Raw genomic sequence first — 19,136 nt, forward strand, 5'->3', positions numbered from 1 at the left:
ATAACCTAATGCAGTGTTGTAAGACTAGTGGCTACAGATCTGTTCTGGATGATTCTGGTTCACAGGTTGGCACAATATGACTTGTAGCAAGGAAGTAGAAAGACTCTACTTTTACCATACAAGACTTCTGTTTCCAGTAGTTTATTTAGTCTAGAAGTAGTTTTCTTTATTGAATAAAAAAATCTGGCAAATCGTTTAAAAGTGAAACCTTCTGCTGTACATTCACCTGGGTGATTTTTTTTTTTTTTTTGGTTTTTCGAGACAGGGTTTCTCTGTGGCTTTGGAGGCTGTCCTGGAACTAGCTCTTGTAGACCAGGCTGGCCTCGAACTCACAGAGATCCACCTGCCTCTCACCTGGGTGATTCTAAGGTCACCCATAACTTTAGTAATCCAAAGGCTCAAGGGTTAAAATCACATAGTCATTAAACTTTACTAGCTAATGAACAAAGCCAAATGATAGTGCTGCCGGTGGTTGGCTGGAATCTTGTGCAAATTTAAACTTCAAAACAGAGGCAGTTGTATTGAAAATGACAGCATTTTCTCCAATACATCATTTTATCACAATTTGTGGATCTAATAACACCTCCAAGCCCTTCAGACTCCATGCCTATCAGATTTGGCATCAGTCTCTATGTTGCCAACAACCTGAAGCTGGAGGTGCCAGCAATAGCATAGCATTTAAGAGGGAAGATACCACATTGTTCCTGATCACAAACTCCCCACTTAAAAATGCAGATTCGGAGACACGAACATCCCAGGACCTTGTAAATGACTAAGCCCATGAGGCCAAACTGTCTGTGTCCCAAGACTGAGCAGTGGTTTGTTTTCTTCTAAACCAGTATCTGCCACTTTGATGCTGCATGCTTGTCATTGCTAAGCTTAGATTTCTGAGACATGAGGACTGTAAAATCTGAGCAAGCCTGAGATATCCTGGGAAAGTCTGTCTCAGCCTCTCTCTACCCGAGTAAAACAATAGCTAGAAGTTCAAACAAATCATGTAAATGTTTGTGACACTTATCTTTGGAGACACAGACCATTTTGCTGCTCACAATCTCCAAACCAATAAAATGTGGACCTGGAAAGAGAATCTGGCCTCTTTCTCAATGGTATAGACATCCCAAGTCTAGTAACCCATTCTTCCTTGTCCAGGCTCCTTTGTCAATCCTCCACTCTAAGTTCACATTGTGGAACTTTCCCTAGTGTTTATCAATACTCAGCAAAGGGTAGATATGGTAGAAAGAACAGGAGACCAGAAACCATCAAGATCTAGGTTGGGATCCTCACTTTCTCCCATAAGAAATTTTGGTCATATCCTCATAGTGAATGAAGGAGATTAAATGAGATAATTATTGCATACAAACCTTAGTATGCTATACTGTCATCTAGTAGTGTACAATTAATAGCAAATCTTAGCTGGTCATGGCTATAACTCTAGTATAGGGAGGATGGAGGATCTGGACAAGGGGATTAAGAGTTCCAAGACAGCCTGGTCTACATAGTAAGTTCCAAACCAATCTGGACTCCATAGTTAAGCCAAACATACAAATATGCATGCATACATTTGTACATAAATATATGTATATATTTTTATTTAATTTAAGCAATTATGTCTTTATTTGTAAACAACTGTTCTGGGTCTGAGAGAGGAAAAGGAATCCTGACTTAGCAACCTAGTTTGTGTCAGAGGGAGATCTGTAGAGGCTGCAGCTTCAGAGTGTAGAATTTGTGTCCAGATTGACACTCCCGACCCCTACCCACCCACCCATGGCCACTTTCCTCACTCAGCTATACCAAGACAACAGAGAACGAACTTCCTGAGACTGAACTGGCCCAGTGGGGCACATGCTTCTTTTTCTCTAAGAAGAATTCAGTTTTACAAATTCAGAAATGAACATGATGGCTTGCTCCATCCAATTAAGGAGGGCTAATTTAGCTTTTTAAGGCCATTCGTTATGCTTAGTCTTCTCCTTCACAGGCCCAGTATTTTGGCTCCACTCAAGACCCAGCATCTCTCTGAACCCTGAAAACAATCGCTTTCCATTTTAAGATTTGGTCTCCTGGCAGTGCTACAGTCCCCATTTTGAGGAAATTGGTGCTTGGCAAATAATGAGACAAAGTTTTGTAGATTATGAAGGTTATGGCATAGTGTTCTCCTGCCTTATGGCTTAGTTTAATTAAATATACCACAGTAATAACTGGACTGTAGAATAAGCCCTTGTTTGTCCCCAAGGTAAGTAACTGCAAGAGCAATAAAAATATGAGAGGCACTGTCTAACTCATCTGCCTATGACAAATTTAGTGAAACCTATTTATTTTTAAGGGGATTGGATGAAATGAGTGAGAAGCAACCCTGGGAATTCTGCATGCACAGGAAATTTCCAAAATATGCTTACAGAAAACAAATCAGCAAACCTACTGAAAACTACTTTCTGACCTTGAAATTATTCTGTAGCCACTGGATCTTGAAGACATTGGTGGAAACGGTTAAAGCAGCTGTCTGGGACTTTAATCAGCATGTCAGGTCTGCCACACCCCAATCCCCACCCCAAGGTGTCAGGATCTCCAGCAGTAGCATCTTCTCCAGGATGGGGCTCTAGCACAGGAGTCAGGATGCCAAGATGCATTTCCTTTTCCAACTGACACCCAGGTAGGTATATCTTTTGTAAGATTTCAGATGTGCTCAAATACTAAGACATATTACTGTTATTAGGGATGTCTCTGTTGCTATGATAAAACATCATGACCGAAAACAAGTTGTCGAGGAAAGGGTTTATTTGGCTACTGCTTCCACATTGTAGTCCATTGGAGGAAATCAGGACAGGCACTCAAATAAGAAACCTGGAGGGAGGAGTTGATGTAAAGGCCATGTAAAAAATGCTTACTGATTTGCTTTCAGCTTGGTCTTAGGGAGGCATTTTCTCGATTGAGACTCCCTTCTCCCAGTTAACTCTAGATTGTGTCAGGTTGATATAAAACTATCTAACACATTAAGATACAAAACTATACATATTTTTGCTTTTGAACCTGACAAAATTGGTGTCCTGAAGACATAGGATGCTTGGCATCTCTGCTCAGGCTTGTGGGAAGGCACCTTTGTGGGAATGGGGCTATTCTCAGCTTCCATTTCCCTTGCTGTCTTCAGAAGATGGAGAAAGAGCTCATTGAGTGGGGTAGTGTAACAACAATTTTCTATCATAAGATAGAAATGAGGGAGATTTAGACAAATAACAAATGGCTTCTCAATAACTAGGGAAACCAGTCATCCATTTGTCAATAGTGGTACAATCTGAAGCCACTGCTTGAGGCTATCCAGGAGATGATGCTCAGTGACATGTGGTCGTTGAGGACCATCTGCCACCTGCCAGGTTGTAGAGTGAACACTGGCTACACTCTGAATCCATGCACTGCTACAACTACATGTTGATGGTTCCTTAGATGCCTGACACTTAATTATATCATTGTTCTTCATTCCTTCCAAGCCTCATTTTCATTCATTACGTGACATGCTATCATTAGACATACATGGACTGAGTATGTGTGATACACACCACACTGTGCTAGAAGCCATTGGTACAAGGAAGAAAAAAATGCATCTCATTCGAACACATCTAATCCTTCAGAGATGACACATTCAGAAATTTAAGAATAATGCATAAGCAATATCAATGTGACTAGTTTAACAGAAAAGAACACAAGAGTTAGACTGTTTTATCATACGTTTACTACCAATTCTGCCATGTAGATTTTAGGTGAACCTTGATATCATCTTGGCCTTCATTTATTTACCTCTAGGAATTCAATAACTTTTAAAAGATAAGATCACGATTATCAGACATATGCAGGAACATCTAAATTATCATTTGACTCAGAGCAACTGCCAATTAATAACTTCAGTGGGACTTTAAAGGCAGCGTGGCAATGATATCACAAGAACAATGGGAGCCCTGGGAACACAGCTACAGTCTGAAGGTATGGTTTGACTAAGTTTGAAAATAATTGTTGCTTACCCAAAGGGGAACAGGGAATTCCTTTCCAAGAGAAAATGCCAAGAGATGTGACATAGCAGGGTCTTTTTAACTTGGTGTGGAGGGTGCCAACAAAAGTGGCATTGGAAGTATTTTAAAGTATACAGCTTGTGTGGCTAGCTGCAACTCAATTTGAGGGTAAGGTCATTCGGTCATTGTGTCAGTCCTGGAGGAAATTAATAAAGAAGGTGACATGCTTAGAAATGTGACTTATAAAATAATTTCTGAGGACCACAGCATTAAGAAAGGAAAAGTCTGTTGTGGAATATTATTTTAAGATGTGTTGCATTTGTTTATGCTGTGTTTTAATTGCTTAATGATGCAAAGAGGTGTTATATTCTTTTATGTTGCATTTATTTAACTTTGTGAAACCATTTCTTTGCCTTTCTAAAACACCTGATTGATCTAATAAAGTGATGAATGGCCTCTGGCTATGCACGAGAAAGGATAGGCAGGCCTTGAAGGCAGAGAGAATAAATAGGAGGAGAAATATGGGAAGAGGAGATGGAGGAGTAAAGAAGAAGGAAAGGAGGACATCAGGGTCCAGCCATCTAGCCACTCAGTAAGCCATAGGGTAAGAAGTAACAAAAGGTATATAGAACACAGAAAGGTAAAAGCCCAAGAGGCAACAGGTAGACGGGATAATTTAAGTTAGGAAAAATTGGCTAGATACAAGCCAAGCTAAAGCTGAGCATTCATAAGTAAGAATGTCTCCATGTGTGATGTATTTGGGAGGTGGGTGGCAGTACCCCCACCAAAAAGCCAAAAGACTTAAAAAAAAACCAGCTACACAAGTCAATGCTATAGGACCAGTGACAAGAAAGAAATGCTGAAGACTAGGGCAGGGAGTGGAGGGAAACTTACGAGGTGGGGATTGATAGTCTTGATGAGTAAGTTGACCTGTAGTGTAAATGGACAATGCCATTAGCTTGACTTTGGAAGATTCCCATCACCTGTTCTAAGACACTTAACAAGAGACCAGGTATTTGTAGATGTTAAAGAGGCAGGAGGAGAAACAGTCTGATGCTCTATTAAGTGGTCAGATCTTGGTTATAACTGGTGCTTCACGGTTGTGCTATTCTGTGCTGGCATTTGTGTAAGAACCCTCACTTCATCTTCGCAGCAATACTACGGGGCCAACATCAGTTGTACTATGGATAAGAACAGAGTCTTATCTCTACTAGGCATCTTTTGCTGGATGTCAGTCAGCCTACAAATGCTAGACCTGGAAATCAAAAAGATTTGCCTAAAGTCAAAGTAGTAAATTCCTACTGACTTGCTTATTGTCTTAAAGAAATGCTTGCCAATTGTGATTCATGCTTGAAAGACACCGGAGAAGATCATCTCTTTAAATGAGAAGAATTTCCCTCCACAGTAATAGATTCCTTCACTTCATTTAAGATGCAAGAACAATTCAGACTGAAGCCAGCCTACCCTCCTCTCTCAAATTGCTTTTTATAGAAGTGGCATTTGACTAAGACAAGCATGATGCTTGCACCCCATCCCTTGTCTGAATTCATTTGTTTATTTGTCACTTAGTCACCTACCACCGATTGAGAGCATCCTACCAACACTCTCTGTTCATTGTGTGATGTGTGATGTTCTAGTACTGTTCCTCTTGTTTGAAGATGTCTGGGATCCTTAGGAAACCTGGGTATTTGAGAGTTCAATGAAGAATGAGCACTCTTTTGGGTATCTTACTTATTTCTGAAATCACTGGAAATGTTGTAGGTCACCATTTGAGGAAATATGCTGGGATCTGCCCCTCTGTCTTCCTGTAAATGAGGGGTTTCATTTCAAATCAGTCTTCATGACTGGCTGGCTTACTGATGGGCTAGGGTGACTTAGGTATGGACAATTCATCCACAAAACATGTTTGCTGACAAGTGTTGGTAGATACTCTGATCACTCCATGAAATAATCAAGAAGTTTCTGCCTGTTGGTCTTTGGCCCACAAACTGAATGAGGAGACAACGGTTGGGTGGGGGCCATCATAGTGCTATGTGCTCATCTCTTGTAGGATCTAGATGTAAGCATTGCACCACTTCCTTGGTCTGGTATATCCAATATATTTTACCTGATGATTTTTATACACCCCTGTACCTCTACCATCCAATTTTATCCTGATAAATTCATAGGGTCATATACTTTCTATTTCCAGGAATAAGTTAAACTCTGTGACTTGTGGATGGTGCCAGGCAGGTAATGTGATTTATTACTCCATCCACATACACAGCACCAAAATGCAGTTAAAACCTGCTTATAAATTGGAGTCTCACAGGGCAAGGCAAATTTTAAACAAAACAAACAAACAAATCCCTGTTTTATGTTGTATTTCTGTTTGCTTTCTGTTGCTGTCAATAAAGACCATGGCTAAAATCAACTTGGGAAGGAAAGGGTTTATTTCACTTTACAGGTTATAGTCCTTCATGAAGGGAAGTCAGGGCAGGAATCTGAAGGCAGAGGCTATGGAAGAGCTCTGCTTACTCTCTTGTTCCCCATAGTTCCCACAGCCTGCTGTCTTATACAACTCAAGACCACCTGTCCAGGAGTGGCATCACCCACAGTGGCTGGGCCCTCCCACATCAATTAATCAAGAAAATACCCCCACAGGCTTGCCCACAACCAATATGGGGGAGACAATTTTCTCAGTTGAGGTTCCTCTTCCCAGATATGTCTACGTTTGTGTCAATTTGACTAAAGCCAGTCAACACACACTATATGGAGTACCCCAGGACACACAAAACCTGATCTTGACATTATACTTCAATTTAAGGCCGACATTCAGGGCTTTGTGAAGTGCGCATTAGGGACTGAGCTGCAACCACCTTTGAATATCTTTAATAAATGGTGTCCACAGATGCTTCTTTAGTCAAAGCTGTTGGCAAGGACAACCATAAAGCTCCAGAAAACAATTTAATTTGCCCAAGATTTTTCCCTACACTAGTTTTACCCAAGATGTCCCTTGCAGGGAAGTTGGGTAAATGGCTCTCTAAATAAAGACAGATGATAATATTATAATATTGTTCTTTTACTATATATCTAGGATGTCATAAGATCTCACTAATGAAAAGTAGACAGAATTACCTTTGGTCTTTTCAATTAGCGTAATGGGAAATCTGAATTCAGCAATAAGAAAGATTCAGACATGTCCAGGCATGTTTGTGAAACTGGTGGGAGCAGCTGCCAGAAGCCTGTTTGCATATGGAATGAGGGTCCTCTGGGGATTTTTCTCATTCTGAAGGAACTAGTTGCCTGGCAACAAGAGTTTGACCCATGGAGAGGTCCTTACTCAACAGAAGAGCAAGGAAGTCTGAGTACAGTGTGGTGCTTGTCATCTAGATATCTAGATTCATCTGCCAGCTGGACAGCGTGAAATATATATATGATTATCCTTCAGAGAATGGGGAGTGTGAATGTTGAAAGTGAAAAAAAATGTCTTTTTTTACAACATAGGAGTAAAAGGCAGTTCTTCTGGTTCTATTTAACAGACTGACACAAAAATATGAGGAAGGTATCCTTCCCTTCACCACAAACTTTTCTTTGATTTTTGCATATGGTAATGTCACCAAAGCATTCATAGCAATGCATGGCCCAACAGCAGAAGTCCTGTGAAAAACGCCCTGAAGGCTAAGGCAGCATGAAGAATTGACACTTGTGGGATGTAGTAGCATCCAGATGGTATTTCCTTTTCCCACCATTCCTGTTAAGGAGTTCATGTTGCTATTGGGCTAGGAATTGGTACTCCAAATCCAGCCATCTTACTTTCACAATATGGTTCAGCATTGCCACCAGCATGCCATGTGAGTCTCATAGTCACTGCAGAATCAATTTCTACATTTCCTGTAAGCCCAGTCCTGTATGGGCCTGTGAACTAGGCATCAAATAAAAGCTTTTCCCAGCATAAAGAAGAGAGGAGTGATGAGCAAATTGGCAAAGAATGGGCTGGCAAAACCAGCAGAGACAGCTGATGTGAACAGGGGAGAGCTCTTGGATCCCAGACCGACAGTGGGGAGGCCAGCATGGGACTGATCTGGACCCCCCAAAATGGAGTGTCAGCGAGAAGGCCTGGGCAACCTATGGGGCCCTGAGCTGTGGATCAGTGTCTATCCCTGGAATACAAACAGTCATCGTGTGCCTATAGCACAAAGAGGGATGCTCTCTCAGCCTGGACTCTTAGGGGAGTGCCTGGACCCTACCCAGAGTGAAATGACAGACTCTAGATATCCCCTATGTGGAAGGATTTGGCAATAGGGTGGGAGGGTGGGGGGGAAGGGGAGTGCGGGAGGAGAGAAGGGAGAGGGAACTGGGATTGACATGTAAAACAAGCTATTTAAAATTAAAATAAAAAATGATAAAACAAAAAAAAGCAGGAGAGGCTTTGGCCAATCTAACTTACTTGGAGCAGTATTTAACTCTAGGTTCTAAGTGTTAAAGCAAGTAGAACACATGAGAGTAAAGGAATCAAGCAAACAAAACAGCTCTCTACATTTCCAGAACACAGATGTGGCAGGACTTGTGCACAGCTGGAGTCCCTAGGGATACAATGTGTGGGTAACCAAATTCTATGTTGGTGACTCTGTGGAGGATTTTAAGGCCAGACCATTTATTCACCACAGGAGTAAGAGCAATGGGTACCCAAGAGTCGCAGGAAATTCTCACTATACACCCTTCCATGGAAGAAGGCTCTCAGAATGGGTACATCTCCAGCCACTCCCCTCAAAGGGTGGCCAAGATTGCCAGCAGTTCTGAACGTCTGTAATCTCATGACACTTGCAGAGACTAGATGTGACAGTGAACTTTAAAGTACATGACCAAAGGTGCCTCCATACTCCCCTTATTTGTTTGGGGATGGTGGCTCAAGATTTCAAATCTAGTTCGGCCCATCTTCTTTATTCATGTTTTGTTATGTATGAACAGCACAACACTAACTTTTGAGTGTACTATAGATTTGGAGGCATATTTAAGAGACATGTTCATGCACCCAAGGAAACAAACATGGGAAAGTTGTTCATGAAGCATTCATGTTATGGTTGGATAAGGCACTAAGGATGTTCACGAAGGTGACTGGGAAGAGTTTGTACTAGCCTGAGCTTTTAAACGTTAAAGGCTACACAAAAGGTATAAACAGATAACCCTAGAAGCAATATGGTAGTTAACTGAGAATCCTAGTACTAGGTGTGGGTTACCTCCCTAGGAGTTGTTGACCACAGAACTCTAGAAGCTCTTGAAACAATAAAGGCTACTGCCCCAGTTACTTGTACATCCCAGTACCAAAAGATAAGAGCCCATTGCTGAGGATGTTGCATGTCTTGGCTTCTGGATTTTGAGAAATAAATCTGGACTTTAAATGTCTCCCTCTGAGCTAGCTCCTATAGTACCAGAAGTTACTACCAGTGATTTAACGGAGAATTAAGCCCAATGTCCCTAATCAGCTGTGGCTCCTGCATGCTTCACAATGGAAGTCAGAGGCAAGAATTGCCAGCTACACATTGTAGCGTGAGTGGTTATGGGTAGAACCAATCTTCTCATTGGATTTAAGGCCCCCAAAGGGAGAAATTCACACCTGATATGGAGAACTTAAATAAAAGCCTGTGGTCAGAGAAGTCATAGGCTTTGGTGGGGAAGCAACTACTATTGACTGTTGGATCATGTAACAGCTAAAGTCCTCCCTACATTTGTGTTTATAATCATTATCCCTGAGGCCCATGTCTAGATATTTTTCCATTTCTCAATTTTTTCCTCCTTTTTCTCACTTGTATCTTATAGTAGGAAAAATACACCCATGACTTGCCAACAGCTGCGTTCTGGAGATGAGACATGACAAAAGGGCACAAGGTTGGTACTTCACTGCAGTTGAATGAAAATAGTCAGACATCTGTGTCAACTCACCCTCATCCCACCCCAAGGCTCAAGAACAGTTGCAAAAGAGGCAGGCAGAAAGAATGTAAAAGCCAGAGGAAGGGGTGAAGGTGTTGTACAAGACTAACTTCTGAATCAAAAAAGAAAAAAATACAAACCAGATGGGGAGTGTAACTGTGCCTGCTTTCAAAAGATCATCCCATCTGGGTTTGTTGACTGTTTCCCTCCCCCCAGAGTGGATGGGGAGGTCCTGAGGACCTCACCTGAATATCCAGCCACTCCCTACCACCAGCTGTACACAATTCTGCCTTAACTGCACCCAGCCCCAGAGAGGGGCTAGAGGGTAGAGATCTGGGAAGGCTGCTGGTTGGAGGGGCTCAATCCATGAGGCTGTGGGGAAGCCATCCTGCTTTCTGGGCAGAGATTTTCTAACTCAGACTTTTGTGGAGTAGCTACCACACCCCCGTAAGTAATAACTCACATATTCGCTGTGTGTAAGCCTAATGAACTCAGTGGTTTCTGAGTGAACTCTAGTGGTATAGTGCCTTGGTTTGTCATTTGGACTTCAAGAAGAGGATACATGTTGCATTGCTTGTTTCTACCCTGTGACGAGAGAGTTTAAGCAAGCTCACTAACAGTAGCGTTGTTTCATATTTTAGATTCTGGGCTCTATCAAAAGATTTTACTAGAGAAGTTGAAGGAGTTGGGGTACCCTTGTATCACAGTTGTATCTCTTTAAGCAAAGTTTTGAGAAAAGTAAATGCGAGCTAAGTGACACACTGTTGGGAAGGAATGAGGCAGCTCTGTCACACATGATCATCTTTAGATGTTCTCAGTGCTCATAAACTTTTAATTACTGGGTAACCCATGGTGACTTCTGGGTCTCATGGGATTGCTTTGTGGGGCAGTCTGGATGATGTGATAGGTAGGAGGGGACGTCCCAGTTCCCTTTCCCCACAGAGATTTTGCATACACCCTTCTTTTCCTATGGCACAACGAACAACTGTCTTGACTTGTTAACTCATGAAACTCATGCTATTGGCAGGACTGGAAGTGAGGGAAATTGAAATACATTGAAAATATGGTTGAAGGAAAACAGCTATTGAGATTAGTGAGAACAGGTAAAAAGTAGCCGAGCAATACAGCTAACAGAAAGAAGCTTTGATCAGAATGGAGATTCTGGGGGTAGGGAGGTGGTTGTGGTGCTGGTGGTAATTGTACCAGGTGGTAGGGGGGTGGTTGTGGTGGTGGTGGTAATTGTACCAGGTGGTAGGGGGGTGGTTGTGGTGGTGGTGGTAATTGTACCAGGTGTATGAGTTTTGATGCAGGGTGATTGTGTTGTAAAGATCCGGTGTTGAATACTGTGCCTCTATTTGACAACAGTGCATTTATGTTTAAAATATGTTAAGCTGGTAGAACTCCTGTAGAACTGTTCATACCACTGTGAAAGAGCAGGGGTATAGAAACAGAAAACAATGGGGAAAGGTACCAAAATAACTTGATATCTGGCTTAAATTTGTGAAGAAAGCCTTCTACAATGTAGCTTCAACCTATTGGTGGGGCAGCTTAGCAATCCATCATGTTTATGGTAAGAGACTTATCATGGAGTCATTAAGTAAGTAATGAAGGGAATATCTGGCATAACAGAGAGAACTTGGGCTCCCTTCAGATAGCGGTGTGTCGGATCAGCCAGAAGATAAACCGACTCCTAAAAGAGCATGGCTTCATTATGAGTGAAATGAGTGAACTTGCCAGGTCAGGGACAGGACAGTCACAGTGTCAGTCCCTGGCTAACAATGCATATCACATGCTGTTGGATTTTTGCCCTGACCCCTTTCAGTCTATATTCCCACTTAGTGATTCCTTGTTTGAGCTTTTGCTGCTAAAAGCTAACAGTGTTCAGCCACAAGAATACTGTGCCTTCTCCAGGATTTAAAGCTCCAGGTGATGCTGGTGAAGAGCCATTGGCTGACTAGTACCAGAGTCCAGGAACCCAGTTCCTTTAGTAGAGATGGAATGGTGACCTCCAAAGCCATATTAACACTAGGCTACTTTGTTTGGTTTTGATTTTGTTTTTTTCCTTTATCCTCCTAATTCTGTGGCCTCTGTTACTGATTTTGCCAGGAAAATCTTACTTAGTCACTGCCCTGAGCTCTTTGGCTCTGTATCTCCTGGGACAAAAATGGTTATAGTGGAATGGTAAAAGTCTCGGTTCTAGTAGAGATTAATATCAGATCATGTTGCTTGCTGTTGCTATTCTTGTACTGTGATCACACAGTCAGAATACTTGCGATGATGACAGAAGCATCTTGATTTTCAAGGTTTCTATGGGGGCTTTATCCATGAGAAATACTAAATGACCCATAATCAACCCAATTTTACCATGCAAGTGCAGCTACTCACCAACTAGACTAAACTTGTGGTCTACTTACATGTTTTCAAGCAGAGGTGGCATGCTATGTAATTTGAGAAACTAGTTTTGAGTCCAAACAAAAAAATGGTATGATTAACAAAATAAATCCTAGGCTTATACAGAAAGAAATTTTAAGAGTAGCTAGACAATGGAACACTTAGGATTGAGGAGACTTTGGTCTTCACTCTTTCTGGGGAAGTGTGCTAGCTGGACACTTTGCTTCTGAAAACAAACTTCTCCTGCCCTGGAAAGTTGCCTTGAGAATGAGATAATGTATATAAAGTTCTTTGTGGTCATTAAGAAACAATGAAATTTACAGAAACCTATGGGTATATGCATGTGTGTGCAGGTGAGTGTTGATGCACATGACCATATATGTATGTCTGAGACCAGAAGTCAATTATTGGTCTCTTCCTCTAGTATGTCATTGATCCTGGACTTCAATGATGGACAAAGCTGGCTCTGACAGTCTCTCAATGCTAAGGAGCACAGCACACACTTTACAGACAAGCACTGGAGATCTGAACTCAGAACCGCAAGCTCTTTACCCACTGAGTCAGTCCCTAGCTTCTATGTTTCTCTATTAGGAATTACATCATATTGAGATCCACAACCATACAAATCTGTGGCCTTTAGTTTTTGGAGAGAATGTTAGAAATATTATCACTGTTGTGAGATGGAGGGGCAAAAGTTTGTTTATTTAAATGTAAGTCACTAACATTTTTACTTCTGGTAAAGTAAGACAACTATTGGGAGGATTGCTAGATTTATTTATTTCAATTTTTTTTACTCTCTATTGTTTCCTAAAAGCAAACCCTAAATCCACAAGGATGATGCCGGCTAAGACTCCTAGCAATCTTGGAGAGGATGTCTGAACAGGCCTTCCCCATAATCAGATAAATGACAATCCTAATTGTCATCATAGAACCTATATCCAGTAACTGATGGGAGCAGATGCAGTGACCCCACAGGAAAGCACTGGGCTGAACTCCTGGAGGTCAGTTGAGGAGAGAGAAGGGGGATCATATGGAAAAGGGGGGTCAAGACCATGATGGGGAAAAAACTACAGAGATAGCTGACCCGAGCTAGTGAGAGCTCTTAGACTATGAACTGACAGCTGGGGAACCTGTATGGGACCAAACTAGTGCCTCTGAATGTGGGTGACAATTATATGACATGATCTGTTTGGGGGGTTTGGCTGTGGCACCTATCCCAAGGGCATAAACTGGCTTTTTGGAACCCATTCCCTATGGTGAGTTACCTTGCTCAGCCTTGATACAGGTGGGAGGGGCTTTGTTGATGCCCCCAAGGAAGGCCTTACCCCCTATGAGTAGTGGACTGGGGATGGGGATGCAGAGGGCAGGAGAAGGGGAGAGAGGGGGAACTGGGGTTGCTATAGAAAATTAAAAATAACTTTAAAAATCAATAAAAAGAGAGAGGAAAGAACGTAAAGTTGGATGAGTAAGGAGATAGGAATCATCTGAGAGGAATTGAGGGAGGGGAAACATGATCAAAATTTATATTACATGATGAAAGTTTCTTGATAAAACCATAGTTATAAAAGCTGTGCACTGGGTGCCCCCAGAACTTGGGAGACAGATAGGAGGGTCTCAGTGAGATCAAGGTCAGCCTGATCTACAAAGAGAGTTCCACAATAGCCAGGGCTGTTATACAGAGGAAGAAACTCTATCCCAAAAAGACAAAATAAATAAATAAAAGTATATAAAAAAAGCAAATATTTTTATGTAAGTGTACAAATGAAAGGCAGATACTTTCTTACTCTACAATCTAGTGGAATGTAGAAATGGATACATCTTTGATTATAAAGCTGAGAGCATAGTTTCTGACTGAAAGAGTTATTTGTTCATCATGTCACCTGGACCAATATAAGTAGGAAATTTAAGGCTATTAAAAGAGAGCCTACTGCAATCCAGGTAACACATGGAAAAAAGATGATTTTCTATTAAAACTGAATTGCTCTTGTAAAGATCTTTTCTATGTGTCTGTTAATAGAAGAATAAGAAAGATACATATGCTGCTTAGTTTTCATCAACTAGACACAAACCAGGTCACCTTGGAAGATGGAACTCTAATTGAGAAAATGCCTCCATCACATTGTCTCTGGGCAATTCTGGCCAGACCGGGGGGGGGGGCATTTTCCTCACTAATGAATGATGTGGAAAGGCCAGGCTCACTGGGGACAGTACCACCCACCCTGGGCAGATGGTCCTGAGTTGTGTAAGAAAGCAAGATGAGTATGTCATGTGGAGCAAACCAGTAAGCGGTGCTCCTGCCTCCAGATTCCTGATCTGCTCTTACTTCGTCTTACTTCAGTGATAGACGTGATGAGGTTATGTAAGCCAAACAAATCCTTTCCTCCTCTTACTGTTTCCATCAGTGTTCTACCACAGCCATAGATACACAACTAGGATAATATACAAAGCTGCTAAGCTTATACATTTTCAGAAATTTATTTTTCTATTTTAAATATTAAAATATAATTACATGAATGTTTCCCCCTCTATCCTCTATGTTCATCCTCCCTGCCCCTATCTCAAATTCATAGCCTCATTTTCTCTTTTAATAATTACCATTGTTTTGCACATGTGTTTGCATGTGTATATTTTTTCTTTATTGCATAACCAATTAGGGTGTTAACCCCTGGTAAAGACTGCTCCCTGCCTCAGGACTTAATTGGCTATAGTTCATCACGTAGTGATGAGTCCCTGTGAGATTTCCCCTTTCAACGTTAGCTTGTCTACTGGTGTTGTTACCAGCGTGAATAGAAAAGCTATTCATTTGTGCAAGTCATGTGTCCTGCCACAATGCCAAACTTGTTTACTATTTCTAGAAGTTTTCTGGTAGAATTTTTGGGATCTCTAATGTAAAGTATCATGTCCTCTACAAATAGGGACAGTTTGATTTCTTTCCCTACTTGTATCTCTTTTGTTTCCTTCTCTTTGAAGGATAGTACTTTGAGCATAATACTGAAAAGCAGTAGTGATAGTGGGCATTACTCTCTTGTTTTCTACACCAACAGGATTGCTTCAAACTTTTCTTCCCTTAGGGTGATGTTGGCTGTGGTTTTCTTGTATACAGACTTGATTGTGTTGAAGTATATTCCCTCTAGCCTTATATTCTCCGGGGCTTTTATCATTGAAGGCATGTTGGATTTTGTCAGTGGCCTTTTCTGCATCTATGGGATGATCATGTGATTTTTCTCTTTAAAACCATTTGTTTGGCTTATTACATTTACTTAGTTGTGTATGTTGAACCATCTGTGCATTTTAGGGATAAAGCCAGCTTGGTCATGCTGTATAGTGCTTTTTTTTTTGTATGTCTTTATTATGTTTGCAATAATTTTTTTCTCTTTGGTTTTTCAAGACAGGATTTCTCTGTGTAGCTTTGGAGCTTGTCCTGGAACTAGCTCTTGTAGTCCAGGCTGGTCTTTATGTGTTTATACAGATTTGTCTTAAGTTCCAGAATGTTGTCTTCTTTAGAAAATCTGCTATGTGCTGCTGAGTAGCAGAATATATTTTTTTTGCTTGTATAGATAGAATGTTCCAGAGATATCGGTGAAGGTCATTTGATATTCATGTCAATTAATTCTGATGTTTCTCTGTTTTTTATCTGGATGGCTTGTCTACTAGAGAAAGATATTGGAGAAAGTAGTGGTATTAAAAACACCTACTATCAATGGATAGGTGTTAATTGGTGTCTTTAATTCTAGTAGTGGATTTTTTTATGAAATTGGGCATCTCTAAGTTTGGTGCAGATATGTTAAGAAACTGTCTTTTTATTAACTGATTAGAATGACTTGTCCCTCTTTATCTCTTTGATTAGTTTTACTTTGAAGTCTTATTTTGTCAGACATTAGGTTAACAATGCCTGTTTGCTTCCTGGTCCCATTTGGTTGCAGTTCCTTTGTCCACCCTTTTACTCTAAGGTGATGTTTATTTTTATAATTAAGATGTGTTTCTTATAAGCATCAGATAGTTGGGTTTTGTTTCTTGATCCATTTAGTCAGCTCATGTTTTTAACTGGAGAATGGAGGCTATTGTTATTAAAGTTATTATTGAAATATGTGTGCCAAATTGTGGCCATCATGTTGTTTATTTTTTGTTGTTGTTTCTGTTCTAGGTGTTATTTTGTGTTCTAATAATTAAGCCCCATATTCCTTTCCATGATCTCATTGCTATGCTCATTGTCTCTTTAGCCTGAAATATAGTTTCCTGTATTTTCTTTAGGTTTGGCTTGCTGGATGTATGTTTTTTAGGTTGTTTATATCATGCAATGATTTTCTTTCTCCTTCAATTATAGCAGATAGTTTTGCTGGGCATGTTAGTCTAGGCTGGCTGTAGTAGTCTTTTAGGACTTGACATGCATTGTTCTAGGCACTTTTGGCTTTTAAAGTTTTCCTTGAGAAATCAGCTGTTATTCTGATGTATTTAACTCTGTATGTGATTTGTGTGTGTCTCTCTCTCTCCCTCTTCCCCTCTGTTTCTCAGCTTTCTTTGTTATGTATACTTAGTGTTTTAACTATGAAATGCCCTGGAGATTTTCTTTTCTGGTCTTTTCTATTTGGTATTCTGTTTGCTTCTTGTAACTAAGGTGAGTTTCTTTATGGATTTTGTTTTTTCATCCATTTAGCTAGCTTTTGTCTTTTTATTTGAGCATTGAGGTTTTTAATGTCTAAAGCAAATATTGAAAACTTTGTGTTGACAGCAGTAATTGTGTTCAATAAGTATAGCTTTATTTTTTTTCTACAGATTCTTGGCTATGCTTAGTATTCTTTTCAGTTGGTAACACTGCTTCCAATATTCTCATTAGGGCTCATTATGTGAACATGAATTCTTGTATTTTTACTTCAACTATGGCAGGTGTTTTTTGCTGAGTAGAACAGTCTAGGTCAGCAACCATGATGTTTTAGATTTGCAGTGTATGGCACCAGGCTCTGCTTGCTTTCAAAATTCACATTTAAAAACCAACTGTTAGTCCCATAGGTTTTCCTTTATATGTCTCTTGTGTTTTTTTTTCTTTTGCTGTTTTCAACAGTTTTTCTTTGTTCTACATATTTATCATCTTAATTATGATACATCATGGAGTATCCTATATATTTAGTATTTTAACTATTATATGTCTTAGAGTGTGTCTTTTTTCTGGTCCTGTCTGAAGTTTTGTTTGTTTCTTGTATCTGTAGGTATATTACTTGACTTAGTCTGAGGATGTTTTCTTCTATCATCTTGTTGAAGTCTAAGCATTGACCTAGAAATTTTCTCTTTCATCTATGGATATAATTCACAGATTTAATCTATTCATATTGTCCAACAGTCCTTTTTCTCTTTTCCAGTATTTTTTAAAAATTCATTTTCTTTGCTTGTGTGGTTTAACTTCTCTGCTTTATTTCTGAGTACTGATGTTCTGCCTTCTACTCAATCCATTTTGCTTGTAAGAATTTCCCCTGGGTTATTGAGTTTTTAATTCATCTTTAGTTCAGCTTAGCTCTCTTCAACATTTCTGTCTCTTTATTGAATTCGGTTTTCAAATCCTGGATTTTCTCTGTTATATCATTCAGTGTTTTCTTTGCTATCACTTAGGTCTTTATTGTATTTAAGTTTGTTGAGCTGTTTATTCGTGTGTCTTCTTTAAACTCCTTGAATTTTTTAATGAAGTTTATTTTAAGTTCTGTGTTCTGGGGTTCAGGTAGGCAATTTTTATTGGCAAAACTTTCTATAGGATTGCTGGACTTTCAGGGGCACATACATCCTTGATTTTTCTTATTGTTTGTGTTTTTGTTATGAGACCTGGACATGTGGACTTCTTTCACTAATTTTGTGTCTGATATTAGACCCAGGAGGATGGGCCTGGAAGTTGTATAGAGAGTTTTTAGGGTGAAGTCAGATGAACACAAGGACTAAGGCGGTATACAGAATGAATATCCTGGCCCAAGCCTGAAGGTTGAGGATTGTGTAGGAGAGGACACCAGACTTGACTAGAGCTCTGAACTTGAGAGTTGGTGAGGTCTTAGGATTGGGGATGTTGTGAGTAGGGCAGGTTCGGGCAGACTCAGCATGCTGGGCCCAATACAAGATGTCCTGCAAAGGATGTATAAATAACTTTTCAAAGATTGTGAGTTGATCCAACCATGAGTTTTAAGTAGGAGTAGAATATGATTTAGTGGTAGTGCACCTACCTATAAGGCATTATAGATAGATTTGAGTTTTGATCCAGTGTTGTCTTGTTCTTCAACAAATCTCGCTGTTCTCCTATGCTACAAAGGTAGTGGCCATGAAGGCCTCTCTGAACAATGGTGGATTCTTTAAAGTCACAGTCAATTAAATTTTGTAATGAGGAATTAAGATACATGTAAGCATGAAGTTTGGCAACGTATCAAGCCACTCTTCCTCTCCTCTCCTCTCCTCTCCTCTCCTCTCCTCTCCTCTCCTCTCCTCTCCTCTCCTCTCCTCTCCTCTCCTCTCCTATCCATCACCCTTTGTCCTCATTTAACACCCGAAATTCCTACATTCCTTTGTTAATGTAAAGAATTGCTTTGGTAAAGTGACAGACAATGTTGCTAGAGTTGCCCAAGGCATAACTTTTCAGTATTGATTATCAGAGGCTTAACAACAGAAGGAACTGGAAAGATGAATACATTTTGAAATTTAATGTTTTTTATGGACAGAGTAAACCACCATACTCTGCCTAGTCAATAAATTTATACTTCGATCAAGACCAACACTGTCTCTTTGCCATCTGCAGTGATGACATGGGAAACAAATCACCATTCTGTTGTCATGGGAAAGAAAAGAGATAAAATGTTTGAATAGGTGAAGCCA

At 40.3% G+C, this 19,136-nt stretch overlaps 1 long non-coding RNA gene across 2 annotated transcripts in view; it reads left to right on the top strand.

Moving 5' to 3' along the window:
• Positions 1 to 10,221: 10,221 nt before the first annotated feature.
• LOC110340319 overlaps positions 10,222 to 19,136 on the top strand; it is a 223,256-nt gene continuing 214,341 nt past the window's right edge. For both annotated transcript variants that reach the window (XR_002382106.2, XR_002382107.2), the window contains exon 1: positions 10,222 to 10,352. This is a non-coding gene — a long non-coding RNA (uncharacterized LOC110340319). The remainder of the gene's footprint in view (positions 10,353 to 19,136) is intronic.

This window comes from Mesocricetus auratus, unplaced genomic scaffold, assembly GCF_017639785.1.
Source record: "Mesocricetus auratus isolate SY011 unplaced genomic scaffold, BCM_Maur_2.0 Super-Scaffold_100026, whole genome shotgun sequence".
Taxonomy (NCBI): domain Eukaryota; kingdom Metazoa; phylum Chordata; class Mammalia; order Rodentia; family Cricetidae; genus Mesocricetus; species Mesocricetus auratus.